Here is a 16,979-nt window from a genome sequence, read left to right on the forward strand (position 1 = left end):
GATCTGTTTTTTCTTCTAATGTGAACATTTCTGTAACAGTCATTTCCCCTGAAATATCTAACCTGTGGGTGCCTGAGACAGCTTGTCAGCTGGAAAGAACAATGGTGGCGATAGCCACTTGGGGCTGGTTTGGTCGCGAGTGCAAGTGTGGTCACAGCAGCTAGAACAGAGGGCTGTGTGGAGAACACGGGTCGGGTCAGAAGGCAGTAACCACGAGGGATGCAGAGTCGAGAGAGAATTTGTTGATTGGAATGACTCAGTTGACTTTCAGGATGAAAAGAAGGGGCCAGTAGAGAGGGAAGAGAGGATAGTTGATGTGGCAGGCTCCCCGGGAGAAGGGCAGAGCGAGATCAGGGGCTCAAGTGGAATGCCTGAGTGTGGTGACAAGAACGCTGCCTTGCGAGGCTGGAGAGGGTAGCCAAGGATGGGCGGCCTGGGAAGGCTGGAGAGGGAAGACTGTCAGGGAGCTGCTAACCCACTTAGAAATACTCTATTGACATAACAAGGTTTTTTTGTTTTGTTTTTTGTTTGTTTTTTTTGAGATGGCGTTCGCTCTTGTTGCCCAAGCTGAAATGCAATGGCGCAGTCTCAGCTCACTGCAGCCTCCACCTCCTGGGTTCAAGTGATTCTCCTGCCTCAGCCTCCGGAGTAGCTAGGATTACAGGTGCATGCCACGGGTGCAGTGGCTCACACCTGTAATCCCAGCACTTTGGGAGGCTGGGGCGGGCAGATCATCTGAGGTCAGGAGTTCGAGACCAGCCTGGCTAACATAGACATAACAAACTTCTATTTCAAAAGTTCGGTCGTGGGCACAAGTTGATTTTGCGTTACAGTCTTTGATAGTGAAGGTGCATACTATTTTTAAAGCTGTATTCCTTAGATACTACCATGTTATCTAATGTTTCTAATAATGGAATTAACAAAAAATGACTGCATCATCCAAATTTGACTTTGTACTAACATCATGCTTGGCGTACTCCACATCCCTGAAGGTTAACAAGGGATAAATTTGGCCTAGACTGGTCTTTTCCTGAATTCATCACTTAAAAAAGGAAAAAAAGAATGGGGAGGAAAAGCCACGTTTTACTTTTATAATTTTTATTCCATCATTAAAAGTACAACTTGCTTTATGATCTGAAGAAATACCATCTAAGTCTTTCTATTAGGAACAAAAGTGAGCCTTTCAGGGAAAAAAAAAGGAGCAGGGCTTAATCTGCATTCACCCTTTGATGTATTCCTAGATTTTAAAAAGCTTCCCGCCGTTCTCAGCCACGTTGAAACAGACTCAGCCATGTGTCCGGCGCTGTCCTTTTCTCCTCTCAGCACACACTTAGCCGGAGACACCTTTTGGCCAGTGGGCCAGGATTCTTCCATTGCATCTTCAGCACGAGACCACTTGTGCTGGCTCGTTGGGAGTTTCGCTGCTCAGTGTTCCTTCCCAAGGCAAAGACTCTTAAGTTAATAATTGGTTCAGAAGAATAAACTATATCGCCCTCTTGGTCCTCTTTTGGACATTTCTTTAAGATGAGGCTCTTATTGGTATATCCAGGGTACTTTACTGAGAAATAGAAAATGCTAGCTGAAACAAGGCATATCAGTCTCGGGGTACGAAATGGGAAATGCAATCGGTAAATTTTGCTTTTAAATAAAAACGGAAGCCCCATTTTATTGCTGCCATTTTTAGTCATTTCGTCATTTTTTAATAGCCTAGTTTTCTATTTTAGAGAAGTTGCTGACCAGTATTTAGAGAGCACCTCCTTAATCCGCACATCCTCTTGTGTGGTAGTGAAGTGATGGGTTGGAGTCGTTTTTAATGCTGTTTCCATTGATGGACATTATTACCAGAAGGAGTGCTTTGTGCCAGCTGGTTTCATGGATGGAGGAAAACAATCTGGGTTTCAGTTTCACAAATAGAAAAACAAAACCTGAGAGGAAAAGGAAGTAATTCGTTAGCAGTGGCCACTGTGCAGAGTAGGATAACCTGCCTTCAAAGATTTTTGTTTCATGCACTATAATATAATGTTTAATAAATACTTTACTTCAAAGAACCTCACTACAAGAAAACTGGCCGCTTTCCTGCTATTCTTGTTCACCGGCTCAGTATGACTATAAGTAGCTCATATCCGGTCCTCTGTGGTCTCAGGTGGTCATTTGTGTATATGATCCTTAAGCTGAATCTGTGAGGACTATGTCCCTATTTTAAGTCTTTAGCAAAGCCACAGTGTTCTGCAGGAATTGATCGAGGCTCTCGTGAAACCCTTGACACTTTGACCCATCTTGAGGAAAATGCTTAGATGCTAAAAGCAGTGTGCATAGGGATTACATCCTCCAAAAATAGAAAACTCTAAATTTACTAAGCAAGGAGTAGAGAAACTCATCAGACTGCACCTCAAGTTTTTGATGTATTGTGATCGCTTCTGCACTCCCATTCTAGACTTCTAAACAACACGTTCAGTATCTTTGAGATAAAAGCTGGACTGAAGTTACAGAAGGAGCATTGCAGATGTTTGAATTTTTCTTTTTCCCCTGTAGATATATTTGGCATATGTAGAATTTGAGAGCCCACGATTGATACCAGTTTCTTCCAGATATTAACAGATATCAAATTGACAGCTAGAACTCAGAAGAAACTAATGGAACCCTGAAAGAAACCATTGTTTTTTCCACTATAAATCTTAACCCAGCAGCATGCTCAGTCTGGGTGGAGCCAGTCACCTGGGAAGCCGCTTCACACCCATTGTGAATCGGCTGCCCCAGGAGTCTGGTGAGCACTTCGGTAGGAGCCACTGCTGTGAAGTCTTTTGCGAGGTCTGGTGGTGACTGGTTTGGTTTTTATTGCTCCCTGTTTGATGCACTGATAGGACCTAGGGCTGTTCTTAGAAATAGAGGCCTGAGATGACTTAAATTTCACACTGGCTTTCTGTCTTCTGTTTCCACATTCTTCTCGCTCTCCCTCCCTTCATCCCCTCTCTCTCTCATAAGTAATGAGTTTAAAATCAAAGGGAAAGGATTGCTTTAATATTTAGCAGTCTAAACAGGGGGACAGGGCTGAAGAGGAGGAAGGGAGTGAATGGGTGTAGCAGGGAGAAGCTGCTGGGCGCAGTGGCTCACGCCTGTAATCCCAGCACTTTCAGAGGCCGAGGCGGGTGGATCACGAGGTCAGGAGATTGAGACCATCCTGGCTATCACGGTGAAACCCTGTCTCTACTAAAAATACAAAAAATTAGCCGGGCATGGTGGCGGACGCCTGTAGTCCCAGCTACTCGGGAGGCTGAGGCAGGAGAATGGTGTGAACCCGGGAGGCGGAGCTTGCAGTGAGCTGAGATGGCGCCACTGTACTCTAGCCTGGGTGACAAAGTGAGAGTCCGTCACAAAAAAAAAAAAGGAAGGGAGAAGCTGTTCCCACCCCGTTGCTTTAATGACAGTGGAAAAGGTGTGTGGATTGGGCCTGTGTTTCTCTTGTTCTTTAAAGCACTGGCTAGCTAAGCCATCTCTTTCCCCCCCTATATTTTGTCTCCTCGAGTGTTTGCCTAGAACCACTTGGCTGTGGCAGCCCTGCTGATGGGACAAGGTGCTCTGTAAGTTTCTAGGCAAGGTTTCTGGATCCGTGTTGAACTTGAACGCAGATAGCACAACCATATTGTAACAGCTCCTTACAAACCAGTCAGCACATGTGTGGTGAGTATTTCTAGAGTTGAATTACTGCTTAGGTCAATTGTAAGAGGAGTTTCTCTGAAAGAGTTCTGCTCTTTGAACTGGCAACCCCAACTCTAGAACTTAAAGAATTGTTTTTGTTAATTTTGCTGGCAGGAGATTCATCCAAGTTTCCTAAACTTACTACAAGGATATATATATACACACACAGAGGCCTTAAGGGATGGCCAGCCAGCCAAGCCCTAGGGAACGTCTTATCTGGCAGTTCTCAGGATCCACAGTGGCTTGGGTCCTAATGATAATACTGTAACTGGGAGAGCTAATGTACATGGAGCACTCTGTATGTGTGAGGCACCGTAGATTATCTCTTCATTTAATCTTCTCGTGAGATAAATACAGACGTTAAATAATGTTCCCAGGGTCACATAAGCTGGTACTGGGAACAGGGCTTAAACCAGGGTTCCCTAAGAACAAAAGCTATGATGCCTTAGCGTCACAGACAGCAGCTCCCCGGTCTTATTCATCCTAGTGCAGTCCCATTAGCCTGCCTGAGCTCCCCCTAACACAGGACTCGGCCTCTGCCCACTGGGGCTTTCATTCCCACTACCATCCACAGTTTCCGCATATGGCCAGTCGGAACCTGTCATAGTGTCATGAGCCATTCTCTAAACCGCCGTCTGCCTGAAAACTGCCTCATTCTCTGTCATTCCTGAAGGAAGGACTCTGGCTGGCCCATCTCATCTTTTCTCACCTAGGTGTTCGACGGATCACTGGGTAATCTGACGGTTGATATTCTTCAGTCTGTCAGCCAATCCCAGAGATGGGAGGCAGGGCCTACATGACGCTCTGAATACTGCCACCTAGGATGACTCCTGCAGGAGAAGTACTGAGACCCAGGTCCACCATGGGAAGCAACTGGATACGTTTCCAAAGATTTATGTCAGTGACATTCACCACCATGTCCTTCGTATACACAAAATAATTAGAACCTACCTGACTGGCCATCAGTAGGAGTTTGATTAAAGAAGTTTTGTTGGCCGGGCGCGGTGGCTCAAGCCTGTAATCCCAGCACTTTGGGAGGCCGAGGCGGGTGGATCACGAGGTCAGGAGATCGAGACTATCCTGGCTAACATGGTGAAACCCCGTCTCTACTGAAAATACAAAAAACTAGCCGGGCGTGGTGGCGGGCGCCTGTAGTCTCAGCTACTTGGGAGGCTGAGGCGGGAGAATGGCGTGAACCCGGGAGGCAGAGCTTGCAGTGAGCCGAGATCAGGCCACTGCACTCCAGCCTGGGAGCACAGCGAGACTCCGTCTCAAAAAAAAAAAAAAAAAAAAAAAAAGAAGTTTTGTTGTTCCATATGGGAGAAGATTCATAGGCAGCCGTTAAAACAGTGATCAGGGAAATGTTTACAAGCATGGAAAGATGCAATATGAACTATATTGTGACATGAAAAAAATAAAGTTAAAATGGCCTGTGTAGGATGTTGTTTTGTTTTACAAACACAAAGTTGAGGCTGGGTGCAGTGGCTTATGCCTATAATCCCAGCACTTTGGGAGGCCGAGGCAGGAGGATCACTTGAGCCCAGGAGTTTGAGACTAGACTGGGCAACCTAGTGAGACCTCATCTCTGCAAAAAAATTCAGAAAAAAACAATAAGCCAGGTGGGATGATACATGCCCATGATCCCAGCTACTCAAGAGGCTGTGGTGGCAGGATCGCTTGAGCCCAGGAAGTCAAGGCTGCAGTGAGCTGTGATCGTGCCACTGCACTCCAGCTTGGGCGACAGAGCAGAGAGACTCTGTTTCAAAAACACGAAGTCCCCACAAACATGAAAGGCTTAATCCAGGAATAGTAATAGTTGCCGAACTTGAGCAGAATTCTCTTCATGCTCTTCTGTTAGCGTCTGATATTTTATAATGAGCATATCCCTTACATATTCAGCAATATATTTGAAAAATACATCAAGGTAAAGGAGTTGTGCTAATTAAAAGTAACTGAAATGAAAAATGTTGATTATTGAGGAAGAAAAACAATGACAGTAAGACATAAAGGCCTCAGCAGTATTACTGACAACTCAGTCAACTCAATCATTGTTACCTGTGTAATAGAACGAATTCAGGGCAGAGGTTCTGAACTTAAGCAGTGTTATTACTAAGGTGCTTGAAGGGGGAGCCCGCATTTCTTTAATAGCAACACTCCAGATTTCTGACATCTGAAAGTATCACACCATGAATTTTTTTTTAACTCAAAAACCAGGAAAAACTTCAAATCACTGAATGATGTGTTAACCAAGTTTCTGACTTTAAGACTTTATTGACTCTGAATTTACATAGAATTCTAAAAATTTCAGTTAGCTGATTGTGTGTGTGGTGTGATGTTTAAAATAAGTTTGGGAAAATGCTGGGTTAAATTAATGTTTTTTATTTCAGGACGTCTCTAAGTCTTTACTAAGAGATGTCTTTACTACGTGGATGTCTGTTTTGAATCTCCAAGATGGAATATAGAATGCAGCATTTCTCCAACGAAATTTGACCACTGAGTCCTTGTTTTCTTTGGGCATGTACTAAGTAGGCTTTCCCAGAGCTCATTTTGTGGGATACCACAGGAAATGCTGCGTTTGGACCTTTTAATTAATTTATTTTTTGAGACAGGGTCTCCCTCTGTCACCCAGGCCGGAGTGCAAACTTTATGTTCAAAAACAGTTGGTGGGGTGCAGTTTGCAGACCTGATCTAGAGTGGTGCTTCCTGAGGGAATTCTAAGGAACATTATTTTCAGGGCATGTTAATAGCTAATGTGAAAAAAATCAAAGCAGGGGTAAGGGAGTGGCCCATGGTAAAACAGATCGGGGGGAAACTGGGAAAAGTTCACTACAGCACTTTCCACTAACTTTATCTGTGAGGCAGGGTCTTGCTCTGCTGCCCAGATTGAAGTGCAGTGGTGCAGTCCTAGCTCACTGCAGGCTGAAACTCCTGGGCTCCAGTGATCCTCCTGCCTTAGCCTCCTGAGTAGCTGGATTATAGGTATGTACCACCACACTGGCTAATTAAAACAAACAAACAAAAACAACAACTTGTAGATACGGGATCCCACTATGTTGCCCAGGCTGGTCTCAAACTCCTGAGCTCATGCCATCCTCCAGTCTCAGCCTCCAAAGCGGTGGGATTACAGGCATAAGCCACCGTGCCCAGCCTCCACCAACTTTAAAATGCTAATATGCAATATTTTTGCAATTTTTTTCAAAATCTCAACTCTCAGATTACTGTGTTTCCTAAAAGCATTTAAAAAATACATAAGACAGGCCGGGCACAGTGGCTCACGCCTGTAAATCCCAGCACTTTGCAAGGCCAAGGCAGACGGATCACGAGGTCAGGAGATTGAATACAGGCAATTGAACAGCTAATATAGGTGTGTGTATGTGTGTGTGCACATATGTATGTATTCTAAAATATTGTAAATATTGTAAAATGTCAGGTGTTGCAAATAACATTGTTAACTGAAAGTGACGGAATGGCCGGCTAAACTTAAATTTATTGTGTCAAAAAACGAAATGTACCAGACAATTAAGATAATTTTACCTAGGCTACTGCAGTAGGGGTAATGTTTATTAATGAGAAATGTCTCAGAGAAGAGGAAGAACTAGGGTTTTATAAACACAGGTGAACAAGGGAGTGGTCCAAGAATTAACGGGGTTCATGAAGAAGAGTGGAAGTCTATGGGGAAGGTGGCTTTGCCTCCAGCTATTTCCTGGGTTAGGAAAGAGGAGGAAGATTCTGTAACTGTTTCTGTGTTGTAGGAGCACAGGGCTCAGGGTTCAGCATTGTCAGTTGTCAACAGAATCAGTAAGTGTTATTAAATAGCGCATGGTGTGGTTCTGGCACTGAAATGGGGTTGTTTCCTAAGGCTGTATCCATGGCCACCTCTGCCTGTTTCCACAGTCTGTCCTGCATTGCTTCTGTTACCTGTATCCTGGTCAGCACAGTTGATGGTGAGGCATTGCTTATTGAAATAGAGATGGCAATAATGAAACCAGCTATTATAAATTAGAGCAAATATACACATCCAATGCATTTTAAATGCATGTTATCTCTGGAGTAGTATCACTGGGTTGGTTCTATTTCAGTTTGCCTTTGGCATATTACTATACTCCAAGGAATATCATTTTTCCCTCTGTAAAGTCTTCGTCATGAAAATGGTCACCGTAGGTCTGATTTACATTTTGGATCAGTAACAGGTCACAGCATAGATCCCATTCCTACATCAAGGTGAACAAGACCCTCACACTTTGGAGGGAGATTAGTTCCTTTGTAGAAGAACATGCACAATTAGATAAATCTGTTCAAATGGCTTAGATGACCAGAGCCAACATCTGATTACTATGAGCAAGGCACTTTTCTAAACATTTTTAGTATTTTGTGAACAGTTTTGTTAAGGTATACTTTACAGATAACATTCACCTCTTAAGCTACAATTCAATGAGTTCTTGTAAACTGAGTTGTGCAGCCATCACCACATTCCAGTTTTAGCGCATTTCCATCACCCCTAAACTTCCTTTCTGCCTGTTTGCGGCCAATCCCTGCTCCCTGGCCAGCCACAGGCAAGCACTGTCAACGTTTGGACAGTGTTGGATTACCTAATGGACTCTTCAAGACAGTCCTGTGGGGTGTTACTGTCATTCTCTCAGTTTTACAAGGTGAAGAAGTGAGGCACTGAGGGCACTCAGGGTGGTTTCAAATGACCGAGGCCAGGTGCTCAGGGCCCAGAACGCTCTTACCCACTGCAACTCCAGTGAGCTTCAGAATCACCTGCTGAGCTTGTTTGACCACAGACTTCTGGGCTCTACCCTTGAATTCCTGGTGCCCTAGGTCTGGGATGGGGCCTGACAATTTGCATTTATGAAAAGTTCCTGAATGCTGCTGCTGGTCAGGGGACCCTGCTTTAAGACCTCCTGGTCTCTGCAATTTCAAACGTTGTAAGAAATAGTCACTCATGTGATTGGTTTGTGTGCTTAGTGCAGACTGTACAAGGATTTTTTTAAAAGCAAGTATTGTTCATTCTAAGGGAAGGAAATGTATGTTATGAGATGGAATTATATAATAAACAGAACCATTAAGTGTCATCTGAAAAGTGGTGTTTTCAATGGCGGGAAGTAGCATCGCTGCGTATTTTGTGTGTGTACGCGCCTCAGCTTTGTGTCATTGTGTAACTTTAATTTGAAAGAACGTCACGTGACTGCTGTTTTCATTTCTGCCTTTTAAAAAGCAGACAGCTATTCAGAACAGCAAGAAGCAGACCTAAACTTTGTTCATACGCCCCTAGTCACAGGCAAAAATGGAAAGGGTAATTTACCAAAAAAGAAGAAAATAGAAAAAAAGGAAAAGAATAGAAAGAAAGTACTGACTCACTGCAAACAGCTGCAAAATGTTGCCCTTGGGATAGAGGTTAACTCGGTTGTGAAATAATGGCCAAGGCAGTGCAATCTTAATAACTTTTTCTTAGCCCTGGAGAAAGCTTCTGGATTGACTGTGAGAAGCTTGGCAGAAGGTGCTGCAGCTTGGTGGCTGGCTCAGCAGGAGGCCTGGGATTGAAAGCTCGCGGTTTGCACGAGCTCTTTTGGATTTGTAACGCTTTTATTTTAAATCTCCAATACATGTAAATATTTTGGTCCCTTTTTTTTTCCTCTATTTTTTAAAATAAAAATATTTTAGTGAATATGAGTTAAATGAGAATCAAGTGGCTTCTGGGCCTCCCTGAAAGATCAAGTGGAAGCATTGGATGACTCTAATGATGCCGAATTATAATCCATAAAGCACCTGGGCAAAGTTCAATCAGGGGTCCCATTTCAGAAGTTTTTTTGGAATGTAGGCAAAGGATTACTTAGAAAAGGTTCATCTACTTGGAGAGGAGGTGGTTCAATATGACTTTCACAAGAAGCCTTAGTCCCAGCCCCACAGGGGCTGCTTAGATGGACTCTCATCTCTTCTTTTTTTTTTTTTTTTTTTTTTTTTAGATGGAGTCTCGCTTTGTCGCCCAGGCTGTAGTGCAGTGGCGTGATCTCGGCTCACTGCAAGCTCCGCCTCCCAGGCTCACGCCATTCTCCTGCCCCAGCCTCCTGAGTAGCTGGGACTACGGGTGCCCACCACGCCCGGCTAATTTTTTGTATTTTTAGTAGAGACGGGGTTTCACAGTGTTAGCCAGGATGGTTTTGATCTCCTGACCTTGTGATCCGTCCGCCCTGGCCTCCCAAAGTGCTGGGATTACAGGCATGAGCCACCGCGCCCACCTGACTGTCATCTCTCTAAGCAGCAAGAGACAGTGGGAACTGCAGAAGGGTGTTTGCAGCCTCATGCTGTTGACTAATGAATTGGCCACAGGGTTGCCCCTGGCACCTTGATACGGACAGGAGACAGGGAAATACTGGGTAGAAGACGATGGTTCCCCAGCAAAGGCCCCACCCTCAAGCCTGGAAACCCATGGCCCTAAATGGGAACAGGCATTCCCGTTTTTGTGCCCAAATGTTGCCTTTTGGCCCACCATGGCCACCTATCCTGTATCCATATAAACCCCAAACCCCAGGCTCCACAAGCAGAAGAGTGGCAGAGCAAGTGCAGCAGAGGAGGAAAAAAGAAAAGGTGCGCCTGAACACTGAGAGGAGTTCTGCTGGGGAGGGTAGGAGAGATCAGCTGTGGGACCGCCAAACTCCAGGGGAAAGATGATCTTCCCACTCCATCCCCTTTCCAGCTCCCCATCTGTCTCACCGAGAGCCACCTCCATCGCTCAGTAAAATCCTCACATTCACCATCCTTCAAGTCTGGGTGACCTGATTCTTCCTGAATGCTGGACAAAGACCTGGGTACCAAGAGGGCAGGGTGTAAAAGGCTGTCACCCTTATTCTCCACTGAGCTGGTTTAACACGTAGCCATCCGCAGATGGCAGCTTCTAAAAGAGCATTAATTGTAACACACCCCCAGATGCTACCACGGGGCCAGAGTGCAAAAGTGCTCACCCCACCTCCTATACCTGCCCCTGCCCGTCTGCGTGCTCTCCCTCCCATAAGGGGTTTGAGCATGTGGCGGCCAAGCAAACGAGCTTCACCCCTGTCACAAGTCCTGCGAAGAGTTCAGGGAACTCTCCCATTTCATTCTGACACGTGTGAGACTCAGCATTCTCAGACCTTCAAAGGCCTGTCGGGTGGATGTGGGGCGTGTGAGCTGCCCCACCAGGCTGGTGCCTGATCAGGGGAGGCCACTAGAAGAGTCTCTTGTACAGCAACAGAGCCTCTTACTACAGTGAGCTTCTCCTGGGGCTTTCAGAGTGCATCCGAGCCCCACGCCAAGAAGAGAGCCAACCCATGTGGACGCAGCTCGGTTCTTAGGGCTGACTTGAAACTTGATAAGACTGTCTCAAGGGTGTGCTGCAACCCCAGTTCTTGGAAACCCCCCCAGAGTCTTGTGGTCCAAACTGGGAAAATATAGAATTAGTCAAAAGACTGAAGTCTTGGTCATCTACACGCTTGCAAATTCCAGCCTTCCTAGCCTGTGAGTGTTGCATGAATATAGCAGGAAGTCAGCACTCTACCATCTTTCACAAAACATGATGTGTTTCAGTCCATGCCCAGTGAACACTGTTCTCCACCTCCCTCCCTCCCAACTTGCTTGCTTTCAGCTTCTCTTTAAAGTACACTTTAAAATTGGATCTTTTTCATTCAGACATAGAGAGCAGTGGCATATAAGAAGCAAACATTTGGCCGGGCACGGTGGCTCACACCTGTAAACTCAGCACTTTGGGAGGCTGAGGTGGGCAGATCACGAGGTCAGGAGATGGAGACCATCCTGGCCAACATGGTGAAACCCCGTCTATACTAAAAATACAAAAATTAGCTGGGTGTGGTGGTGCACACCTGTAATCCCAGCTACTCAGGAGGCTGAGGTGGGAGAAGAGCTTGAACCCGGGAGGTGGAGATTGCAGTGAGCCGAGATCATGCCACTGTACTGCAGCCTAGTGACAGAGCTCTGTCTAAATAAATAAATAAATAAATAAATAAATAAAAGGCAAACATTGATCAATTTCTCATCTCTTAAGCCATTGTTTGTTTAATGGAGTAGTAGATGATGTGGGTTGTTGTCTAACAAGAACATTGTCCCTTGCGGGACTGCACTTAGCATTAACCTTTGGATGCCATGGCTAGGTCAGGATGCCAGCCTAAGCAGTCTTGACTTTAGATTTGAAATTCCGGCCAGGTACGGTGGCTCACATCTATAATCCCAGCACTTTGGGAGGCCGAGGCAGGCAGACCACCTGAGGTCAGGAGTACGAGACCACCCTGACCAACATAGAGAAACCCCGCCTCTACTAAAAATACAAAATCAGCTGGGCGTGGTGGCACATGCCTGTAATCTCAGCTACTCGGGAGGCTGAGGCAGGAGAATGGGTTGAACCCGGGAGGTGGAGGTTGCGGTGAGCCAAGATTGCACCATTGCACTCCAGCCTGGGCAACAAGAGCAAAACTCTGTCTTAAAAAAAAAAAAAAAAAAAAAAAAAAAGCTTTGTAATTCCTTCAACACATTACAACATGACAAGTACCTCTCGCCTTATCTACTAGTGAAGACTCTGCCTGGCTAGCTGGCTTCCTGACAGTTCTGTGGTGGTCTGTTCTTTCCTGTGTACACTCCTTAAATTGTGCCATCCCTACTTCTGGAAAGCTCACCGTTTCCTCTACCCCTATTTGATTTATTTGACCCCAAGATTCATCTCAAATCCTCCCTGCTCCCTAAATCCTCCTCTGACTGCCTTAGTTCTCCCTCTGAAATTCCGTAGCATTTCATTTACTCAACACAGACTCAGAGAAATTTGTTGGTAGGAGGGACCTTAGAACCACGGTTCTCAACTGGGGCAGTTTTGTACCCCAGGGGCTATTCGGTGATGTCTGGAGACATATTTGGTTGTCACAGCTGGGAGGGAGGGCTATGGCATCTAGTGTGTGGAAGCCCGAGACCCCGCTAACCATCCTACCCAACACAGGACAACTCCAAAACAAAGATTAATCCAGGCTTTCGGCTGCCATTGGGAAACTTGTCCACATTACCACCGCATAGCTGGTTCTACGATTTTCCTCTACGTGTGCATGTTCCCGAGTAATTGCACACTTTGTAACGTCTCGTAGTCCCTGTAGCTAGTCTAGTTAATTTCTGCTCGTCATGGAAAATGCCACCTCTCTGAAATGGCCAGCACTGGAGAGACGAGACTGCTGCTGATGGTGAGCCCAAGGGACTACGGTGTCCCTTCTATTTTTGTTAACTTGTAGTTATTTGTAGGATGGTTGCCTTTAGGGCAGTTTTTTTTTTTTTTGTTAAGTTTGTAAAGCTTGTGAGAAAAATCCTTATTTGTAAAGTAGCTCAGCATTATTTGGAATGTTCTTGCTTCTCATTTATGACTACCCAATAAAGAAAACACCTTTTCCTGCTCTGCTGTCCAGTTTGTTGGGTTAATTTGGGAGATAGTGTCAGCGCCCTGGAATTGTGCCAACTTCCAATTAGCACTCTTTGTAACCACTGACTTCACTTTCAAAGTAATTACCGCAGATTTTCTCACTACCCTGAACATGGCCTACACGCTTTTAATCCCACACTTATTTTTTTCTCATCTAAAAGGAAAACTTATTTTAGATGTTTATACTTTTTAATTTTTTTAAACTTATTTTGAAATAACTTCAGACTTGGCGAAAAGTTGAAAACCAGTAATACAAAGAATGTCCAGGTCATTTCACCCAGAGTCCCCAGATGTTAACGTTTTATCAGGGCTATTTACTGTGTATTCTCTCCTCCTCTCTCCCTCTCTCTCCCCACCCCCACCGTCTATATACCTAAATAATTGGTATCTTCTGAACCACTTCAGCAAATTGCTAACAATACTTAAGCGTGTATTTCATCGACACAGGACAACACTCCCTTATGTAACTGCAATGCAGTACTGTTACCACAATTGGGAAACCAACATTGAAACAGCACTGTTGTCTAATACAAAGCTTTCAAATTTTGCCAGTTTTCCTACTCTTTAAAATGTTTTCAAATTGTTGCCAGTTTGCTCACTGTAAAAAATACTGGCTTTAAAGCCAAAGGAGGCCGGGCGCGGTGGCTCAAGCCTGTAATCCCAGCACTTTGGGAGGCCGAGATGGGCGGATCACGAGGTCAGGAGATCGAGACCATCCTGGCTAACACGGTGAAACCCCGTCTCTATTAAGAAATACAAAAAACTAGCCGGGCGAGGTGGCGGGCGCCTGTAGTCCCAGCTACTCGGGAGGCTGAGGCAGGAGAATGGCGTGAACCCGGGAGGCGGAGCTTGCAGTGAGCTGAGATCCGGCCACTGCAGTCCAGCCTGGGTGACAGAGCGAGACTCCGTCTCAAAAAAAAAAAAAAAAAAAAAAAAAAAAAAAAAAAAAAAAAAAAAAACCAAAGGAAAAAAAGTGTTATTTTCTGGCCCAGGATCCGCTCAGAATCACACTATCGCGTTGACTTTTCCTGTCCTATTGGTCTCCTGAATCTGGAATCGTTCCTCCGTCATTCTTTGGCTTCCATGATCTTGACATTTTTGAAGACAGGCCATTTATTTTGTCAGATGGCTCAATTTGCGTTCATTTGGTGTTTCCTCATAGTCAGGTTGTTACTCAGTTTTGGCAGGAACGTAATGGTAGTGCTGCTGCGTTGTCCTTGTTGCCCCCTTTTGGGAGGCACATGTTCACGTTTCTCTTTGTCCCACTGTGAATGGCATCACTTTGATCATTTGGTTCAGGTGGTCATTGTCCCTTTCTCCACTCTAAAGTTACTACTTTCCTTTTTCCATTTATCTGGTAAAGGAAATAGACAGTTAAGCTGATAATTTCAACATAATATGGTGAGTGTTAGACAGCCAGGTGCCTTGGGAGCCAGTAAGTAGATGTCACCCAACCTATAGCTCAGGGAAGGCTTCTGGAGTTGATGACACCTCAACTGTGACTTAAGGAATGATTATGAGTCAGACAAGCAAAGGAAAATGGGGAGGGTATTTTAGAAGGACATGATACCATGAACACAGCCATGGAGCCATGAAACTGCACGGTGTGTTCAGGGTGCTACAGTGGCTGGCAGCTTGAGTTCTAGGATGGAGTTCGGAAGATGTCACAGAATCCCAGCATGGCAGTGCAAGAGCGCTTGTTCTCACGGGAGGCTGGAAGCAGAGGCTGTGCTCCTTGTCCCTCAAAAGCTCTAGGGTCTCTTTTGTCTTCTAATTCCATAGTTCTCTCTCCCCTAATTAACATGGAGCTAAAAATAGCAGAGAATTGGGGGGAAGATTATAGTCAAAGAAGTTTCATCACAGGACGCATGTTAATTTGATTGCACTGGAAATTGGTTTCCTTCTCTTAGAAAATAAAAATCATCTTTGCAAATAATTGTCACTTCTTTTTCTCTCACTTTTTTGAGGGTGAAAATTAGTGAAAAATGAAAATATGAACAAATTGTGCAAATAAACCTAAAAAGTCAGCGAATTTGGCTTTGAAGTATGCATCTGAGATGCCTACTATTCTTTGGCTTGAATGAGAAGTGTAAATTGTGGAATGGTAAAGCAGTGTAGCCTCTTTGACACCCAGCCAATTTAATTTTTTTTTTTTTTTTTTTTAATTTTAGTGGCAGTAAGTTCTGACTTACCAAGGCTTGGGGTAGCAGATACTATCAGAGCTGCCGGGACTTTTCCAGGCTCCTGTCAAGAAACTGCTGTAATTCTGCAAGAGTCTTCAAATTAAATTCATGCCAAGTCATTTCCTCTGTTCTACCAGTGAGGTCATCCTTGCAGGTGACCATTAGTGATGCTGTCAGCAAGAAAAGGATTATGAACTGAGGTCTAAATTTCAGTGATGTCTAGGCAAAAATAAATGTTCAAAAGAATTTAGTGAGGTTTCCAAGACCTGGTAAATTTCCAGAGAAATTGCCAGATTTGTGCGCTCTTGATTTTAGCCTGAAGGATCACATTCTTCAGCATTGGAAGTTTTTCCTTCTTTTTTTACTTTTCTTTTTTTTTTTTAAGACACAGGGTTGCACTCTGTCACCGAGGCTGGAGTGCAATGGCAGGATCATAACTCACTGTAAACTTCGAACTACTAGGCTCAATTGATCCTCCTGCCTCAGCCTCACGAGTAGCTAAGATTACAGATATGTGCCACTATGCCTGGCTAACCTTTTTTTTGGTAGAGACAAGGTCTTGCTGTATTGCCCAGGCTGGTCTCGAACTTCTGGCCTCAAAGTAATCCTCTCACCTCAGCCTCCCAAAGTGCTGAGATTACAGGCATGAGCCACCACATGCAGCCCAACTTTGGAAGTTGTCATAGTTATCGCCAGTTGCCTCTCTTTTTGTCTGGAGATGGGTAGGTTAGCAAAAAATAATAATAATAAAATAAATCGATTTTTTTTCTTTTTTCATTCACAAATATTGAATGTCTTCTATGTACCAGATACTATAATGCTCTCTCATGGAGGTTAGTACTGTCTACTGGAGAAGACATACCAAAAACGAGAGAGAGAAAGAGGAAAGCCACACATCAATTGGAAACACACCCATGTTAGTGACTAACGAGCCTGCACATGAAAGCTTTACAAATTCATATGGCCAAATAGATTTTCTTGTTTCTTGAGTCAAAATTCACATAACACAATTAACCATTAGCTAAGTTAAAAATATAATTCAGTGCATTTATTAACATTCACAACGCGATACAGCCATCATCTCTATCCAGTTCCAAGATGATGCATCACCCCAAAAAGAAACTTCATTTCCATTAAGTGATCACTCCCTATTTTCCCCCACCTCCCCCTGGCAACCCCTAGCCTACTGTTTGTGTGTGACTTCTTCCACTCAATGTAACACGTCTGAGGTTCATCCACACTGGAGCATGTGTCTGGTCTTTGTAGGTTTATTCCACTACCAACCATGTTCTTTATGCTTAAAATAACTGCTCCCTATTGAACTGTTTTGGAGTGATATTTCCTGGGGTGGGGGTAGTTTAATGATTCAGCTCTGTTATGTTAGCATACTTGTTTATAGTAGAGAGAAATTTTGTATTCTGCCGCTATACCTTGTCAAAACCTTTTAACAAGGCATTGATTCAGTTCTCTGGTTCTGAGAACTTGGCAGTGGAAGACAAGACTTCCACCAGCATTGCAAGCAAAATCATTGATGTCAATTCATGTTATTGTAGAAAACCATGAGTTGTGACAAGTGAAAGCTTTTCACCAAGCCACAAAACTGTGGGCGTGCAGTCAATACATGGAACACGAAGAGTTTGTTTCCATTGCTCAGC

General features: G+C 44.4%; 1 protein-coding gene across 5 annotated transcripts in view; it reads left to right on the forward strand.

Annotated features, from left to right (window-relative positions):
• PCCA (propionyl-CoA carboxylase subunit alpha) overlaps positions 1-16,979 on the forward strand; it is a 432,199-nt gene that overhangs the window by 381,863 nt on the left and 33,357 nt on the right. The gene's annotated exons all lie outside the window — the stretch shown is intronic.

The sequence above is a fragment of the Papio anubis genome, chromosome 15 (assembly GCF_008728515.1).
Source record: "Papio anubis isolate 15944 chromosome 15, Panubis1.0, whole genome shotgun sequence".
Lineage (NCBI taxonomy): Eukaryota > Metazoa > Chordata > Mammalia > Primates > Cercopithecidae > Papio > Papio anubis.